Here is a 6501-nt window from a genome sequence, read left to right on the forward strand (position 1 = left end):
CTAGGAATACATTAAAAGCTTATTTATTCTTTATTTGGTCTTGTGGTTCTCTTGTGCTTTGATGCTTTTCTTGTTATGATCCATAAGAACCTAATTCGAGGGGAATTGTATGTCTAGGTCCCTCGGTTATTATTTTATGAATCTTTATTAATTAATACAAATTGTTCTAGTTTTCATAATTAATCCATGTTATTAATTGATTGTTACATGTTGATGTCGAAGAGGAGGATATACCCCCATGTTGATGACTCCCATGTCATGATAGATCTATGCATGGTCTAAGAGGTTAGGCATAACTAGGTTTCCGGATTATGGATTAATTGTCCCTTAGGTTTAGTGTCTGATTAGTCTCTTATCGTGGGATTCTCACACTTAAGGCAAACCTAAGAGGATGGGGTGGAATATATTCCATTTTAAGTTCCTAGTGGTTTAGAACTAGTCGCCATGGCTTATTAGGGATAGTAAGCCTTTGAATTCCCCAGGTTTGAATCAAGAAGACAATTGACACTGAACGCATATCATAATTAATAATCAAGATAACTATAGTATATACTCCCAACTCCTTCTAAATGTGATAAACGTCATCTCCAATTGTATTGTTTAATAGTGTTGTAAAAGTAAACTAAAGAAAGAGGATAAACGATTAGGCTATTGATTAAGTGAAAAGGAAGTAATAAGAGTTTCTCGCCGTTCCTGGGGAAATACGACCCTCGTGTTCACCCATGAGGTATTATATGATGACCCCTACACTTGCAGTATAACGGACTAATTGTAGTATTAAGTGCATACTTGCATGCTTATTTATTTGCATAATTTACATACCCATAAGCCATACATCAAGCATTAAAAGAGACGAAAGAGTAATGAACACTGGATCACAAACAAAGAATCAAAAGGCTATCACTTGGTAGCTCGCATATTGCATATCTCGGAGAGGCGTTTGTCGAGGTCGTTCTCTTGGTAAAGGGCTTCGAGCTTGTCGTCAACGGTGCCTTAAAGGTAGGAGATGCAATCGTTGTAGTTGTCAGTGAGTTGGTAGTATTGAAAGGTGAGAGTAGCGAAGAAGACGAAGGAAGGGATCAGTGATGGAGGAGATTTAGGAAAGGTTTTTGTGGGGGAATTTGGAACCGAAGGTCTGTAGAAGCTGATTGCTGAGGTATTGGGGGAATTGGAATTGTTGGGAAAGTGAACGGCTTTGATTCAATGGAACTTGAGATTATGGGTAAATTTTGTATTAGGTCACTAAATTTTGACTCATTTTCACTTTGATCATTGAACTTCAATTTATATCAATTTGGTCACTTAACTTTAATTTGATTTCATTGGGTTGTAAATCAAGGAATTTCAGCCCCTAATGATGTGTGGCTCTTTTTCGATGACTTGGACACCTCTAATAGACTTAATAATGTGTCATGGGGAAGACTGACTTAGATTTTCATACAGGCTTGTAATCATTCGCGAGTTAGAAATCATTGATTTATTGCCGGTGAAATCAAATTAAAGTTGAGTAACCAAATTGATGTAAATTGAAGTTTAGTGATGTAAGTTGCAATGAGCCAAAGTTCATACTAAAAAATTTACCCTTGAACAATCATGCGACGAAGCAATCTTAACCTTAATGCGTGCTGCCCGACAAACACAAAACAAAGAATTACAATTTACTATGCTTGGAAAGTGCTAACGTCGGTAATGGGTAATGGCGCATCTAAGATAGCAAAAGCAGCTATTTGTCTAATTCTTCCTTCCTGTCTTATGTTATTGCCGCTGTTGATGGAGAATCAAAAATGTGTATCTCCCTCTATTCCCTCTAGAGGAACTTTTACTAGAGCCATGGATGCTTCTCTCAGCGAGTGAACTAGATTTTTTTTCCCATCTTCTATTATTTTATTATTTTTTCAAGCAAATCAAAGCATAAGATTAACTAGAAAAGAATAATAAAAATATATTTATTTAAATTAGCCATTATTTAATGGTTATCATAAATATTCATATATTTATTTTATTTAATGATTATAAAAAAAATAAATCTTTCAGATAATTTTAGATAAAATATTAATTTTTAAATCTATTTCTATTCCCCTTTCTATTAAGAATGGATTAGAAAAGGATAATTTGTAACATTTAATAATATTTTGATAAAATATTAATTTTTAAATCCGTTTCTTTTCCCTTTCTATTAAATAGGATTAAAAACCGGTTAATTTATAATACTTAAAAATATTTTGATAAAATATAAATTTTTAAATCTGTTTCAAGTCCCTTTCTAGAAGGAACATATTAGAAATGAACATTTTATAATATTTAATAATATTTTGATAATATATAATTTTTTTAATCCGTTTCTAGTCCCTAAGGATTAAAAATGGGCATTTTATAATTTTTAATAATAGTTTGATAAAATATGAATTTTTTATAATCTATTTCTAGTCCCTTTATTTTAAAAATTGATTAGAAACGAACATTTTATAATTTTTAATAATATTTTGATAATATATGAATTTTTATTAATTCATTTTTAGTGTCTTTCTATTAGAGACAAATTAGAAGCGAACATGTTATAATATTGAATAATATTTTGATAAAATAGTAATTTTTTAATCCGTTATTGATTAGAAACAGACATTTTATAATTTTTGATAATATTTTGATAAATTATTAATTTCTTTATCCGTTTGTAGGCCTTTCTATGAGAATTAAAAACTGACATTTTATTATATTTATATTATTTTAATAAAATATTAATTTTTGTATCCGTTTGTAGTCCGTTTCTATTAGAATTGGATTACAAACGAGTAAAAAAATTAAAAACGGATTAGAAACAAACATTTTATAATATTTTATAATATTCTAATAAAATATTAATTTCTTTATCCATTTGTAGTCCCTTTCTATTAGAAACCAACATTTTATAATATTTTAATAAATGATATTTGACACAGTCGTTTCTAAGCCATTGTTGTAAATAACATATTAAAAATGATTATTATTCCATTGCTAATCGGTTGCAATTATAAACAGAATAAATTCCATTTCCAATAATGTTTCTAAACGGTATCTTTCTTGCAGTGTTTGTATTCTTTTTTCTTAGCTTGATCTTCGTTAGTGTAGTTTTTCATCTTAGCCACCCACCAATGTCTCTTTAGTCATTTCATATCATTTGATGGAGCCATACCTCCAACCTCATCACCAGCAAGGGAATGAACAAGGCAACAAGAGAAGTGGACTTGATGATAACACAACAGTCTACCAATAAAAGAAACATTTATTTTGTTGATATGGCATGTAGATCTTCCCTGTCTTGCCTTGCACTACTGCATCATGTCCCACAATTTTCATCTGCTGACAAAGAAAACAATGTAAGAAATCAATGTGCATTTATAGTTGTATCTTGGAGAGAGTGCTTATTTTTATATGAATAATATATCTGCATTGACATAGACTCAAATTACAAGATAGATTTAGAACACTCATTTACCTTCTAGGTTGCTGAGAGCCTGTCTCATTGCTTCTTTCTTCAAGCTATCATTAGGAAGATGATGGGGTCAAACAACAAAGTCCATGGAGGGTCCAATTTCAACGAATTCCATTATGCGTATAGTTGAGCTTGACCTAATTTTGAGCCGAAGAGCACAATGGGTGAAGAATATTGTAGTTTGAGTTGAGATATGGGTGTAAGTACATGTACATGGCCCACCCCAAAAAGATTCAGATTTTCCACAACCTGGCCAAACAAGAACCTATAAATTTCCATTTCTATAACCAAATAAAACCGATTAGTCTCCAAATTTCCACAACAATTTCAACAAAATCATACTCATGATGGTCATAAATTCGCCCAAGAACTAAATTGTTTGGTCTTTTCTTCAAGCAAGAATCAAACTGCAGAGTTATGTGAGCCATATTTATATAATTGATATAATGAGAAAATTATGTGGCAAAGGCAATGCTATTCTTGTCTTGTACTTTAGAATTCCTAGTTCCAATCAGTGGTGCTTACATGAAAATGTAGGTTTACAGCATCAAGGAAACTTTTTCTTTTGAGAAGTAGTGACAGGATTCTTGCCTCTGATATAATCAGGTCATATCACAAGAAGAGCATCAAACTAATTCGCAATATAATTATCAAGGAAGACATTTTGCTAGAGAAAAGTATGTTCATTCAACATTTTCTTAACCTACCTATCTCAATGATGTTAAAATTAAAAATTTTGCTTAATTGACCTCGTTTAAATATGATCTTACACCACCCTAGGGCCCCCAATACAAAAAAGGGTAACAACAACAACAACAATAATAATAAGAATAACAATAACAATAATAATAACAATAATAATAATAAATAATTAGACAAGAATAATAAGAATAACAATAATAAGAACAATAATCATAACAATAACAATAACAACAATAACAACGAACAATAATAATAATAATCACAATAATAACAATAACACTAACAATAATAACAGAAAGTTGGCTAGGTCGTAGTACAAAAATTGATTCTTACATCAAAGACAAACTTTTTGAAAATCATAAGAACCTTATCTAAGTACAAAAATTGATTCTTACATCAGAGATAAACTTTTTGATAAACATAAGAACCTTATCTAAGGTTCTAATCTGGATGAACAAGGGACATGAAAAGGCTGATCATAAATAAAACCTAAATCGAAAGGCTAAACAAAGAGTGATGACATCTAAGAATTGAAGAAAAGAAAAGAAAACTCTTGTGAACAAGTTCCATGTTTCAGAGAGTTTTCAATATGCTCACCACAAAAAGGCTGCAGTCACTCTTGGGAGAATAAAACTCTAGTGCACTCTCAAAAGGCCTAATTTCCTTATTTTTCTTGGTGTGCTTAACAACATTACTTCTTTTTAAGTGATCAATTTGAGTCAGCACATCATTCAACACACTGCTGGTCTTGGTACCATGAAGGATGAGCCTCTTCGTTGGATTTTCAAATCTCAACCTATATATAAAGAACCAAAATAAAGAATCACATAAATGAAACATGGTAGTGATTTTGAAAGGGAATTGCAGATGGCAGGAAATATTCAAGAAAACTCAAAAATTTTAGAACACGTTTTCCATGTGGCCATGCAGCTCGTTGCATTTTTGGAGTCTTAATTTTCATCATTATTAGGTGTTAGGAAATAAATAAATAAACCACAAAAATATGATCATCATGTGTACCAAAATATAAGCGATGAAAATACAACAAATTTACCAAGTCTATGCCAGCTTGGGTATTGTTTCCAAATTTAACAAGTATTGTGCATACAAAAAAACAGCGTGGACAAGGTGGGTATTACACAACCTTCCAAATAAGGATTATAATCAGACCTACTATTTTCCATTAGTTATCAAGTTTGGAAATATTGAATGAAATATCAAGCAAGAAAAAGGACCATATCAGATATTAACACACATCAGAAGCAAACATAAAAAAGTACGATTATAGCCTAGATTAATAAACATTGGAAGAAACCATAATTAAATTTTAAAGAACCCAAAAGAGGAGAATGTTTAAAAAAAAAATATCTTTTTCCCAGAGTTCAAGTTAGAACATATTCATTTCAAGGTAATTCCCCCAAACAGGAAAGTGGAGGAAATTACACATGCCCTAGTTCCTTACAAAAAAAAAGGTAAAGTCGAGGAAGTCAATTTGCAACTTATGCCGCTCACCTCAAAATGAGCACTCCATTAGGAAAGAGGGAATGATGAGTAGCAAAAGATCCAAGTGAAGACTGAGCAATTAATTAATTAAATCATTAAATTCAATTAACAAAACTACATGCTTATTGAAATTTCAACAAATAGAGTATAAATGAGACATCTTTAAAGCAGTGCAATCCCTAAAAACCAATTGTTCTACGACTCAAATTTAAAACTCAATCTCAACTGACACAGTCTCAAATCAAAGCATATGGTAATAGAGATGTCAATCAAAATAACGAAATTGTGTGAAATTGAGAATTTTGGCACTATATGATATCCACTTATAGGAGCAACTGTTTAATTTCATATTATTCTCATTGACAACACATCGTCAACAAATATGTGTCGATCCCAAGAGCAAAACCAGGTAAAAATCACAGCAAAAAAGTACCGATCAAAACCAAAAACAAAAAAAATTAACATACATACCTTATGTGCTTCTCTGGAGATCAAGCTTTACAACAAAGGAAAAACTAAAATTAGCGTTTTGAAGATTATACTCGCAAAAAAGTGAGTGAGACTAGACAGAGAAGAAAAATAGTGACTGGAACCTAGAACCTAGAACCTGGAACCTGCGCTAGAGATAGCAATGGCTGGAAATCACCAGGATTTGGCCTAAGGGACTCCTGCGGAAACAAAGTTTTGTAGAACTTTAAGAAGTTTAGGTGAAGCAGGGAGCATACATCATTAAAATTTCACACCTTTTTATCTTCCAAATTTTTAAACAAACCTTCTAATTAGTGTTATTAATTTTAAACTAACGTCTAAAGAAAATTAAGGGT

At 31.4% G+C, this 6501-nt stretch overlaps 1 pseudogene; it reads right to left on the reverse strand.

Annotated features, from left to right (window-relative positions):
* Window positions 1-3467: 3467 nt before the first annotated feature.
* On the reverse strand, window positions 3468-6139 carry LOC120254100 (annotated as a pseudogene).
* Between the last annotated feature and the right edge of the window lie 362 nt (window positions 6140-6501).

This window comes from Dioscorea cayenensis, chromosome 1, assembly GCF_009730915.1.
Source record: "Dioscorea cayenensis subsp. rotundata cultivar TDr96_F1 chromosome 1, TDr96_F1_v2_PseudoChromosome.rev07_lg8_w22 25.fasta, whole genome shotgun sequence".
Classification (NCBI taxonomy): Eukaryota; Viridiplantae; Streptophyta; class Magnoliopsida; order Dioscoreales; family Dioscoreaceae; genus Dioscorea; species Dioscorea cayenensis.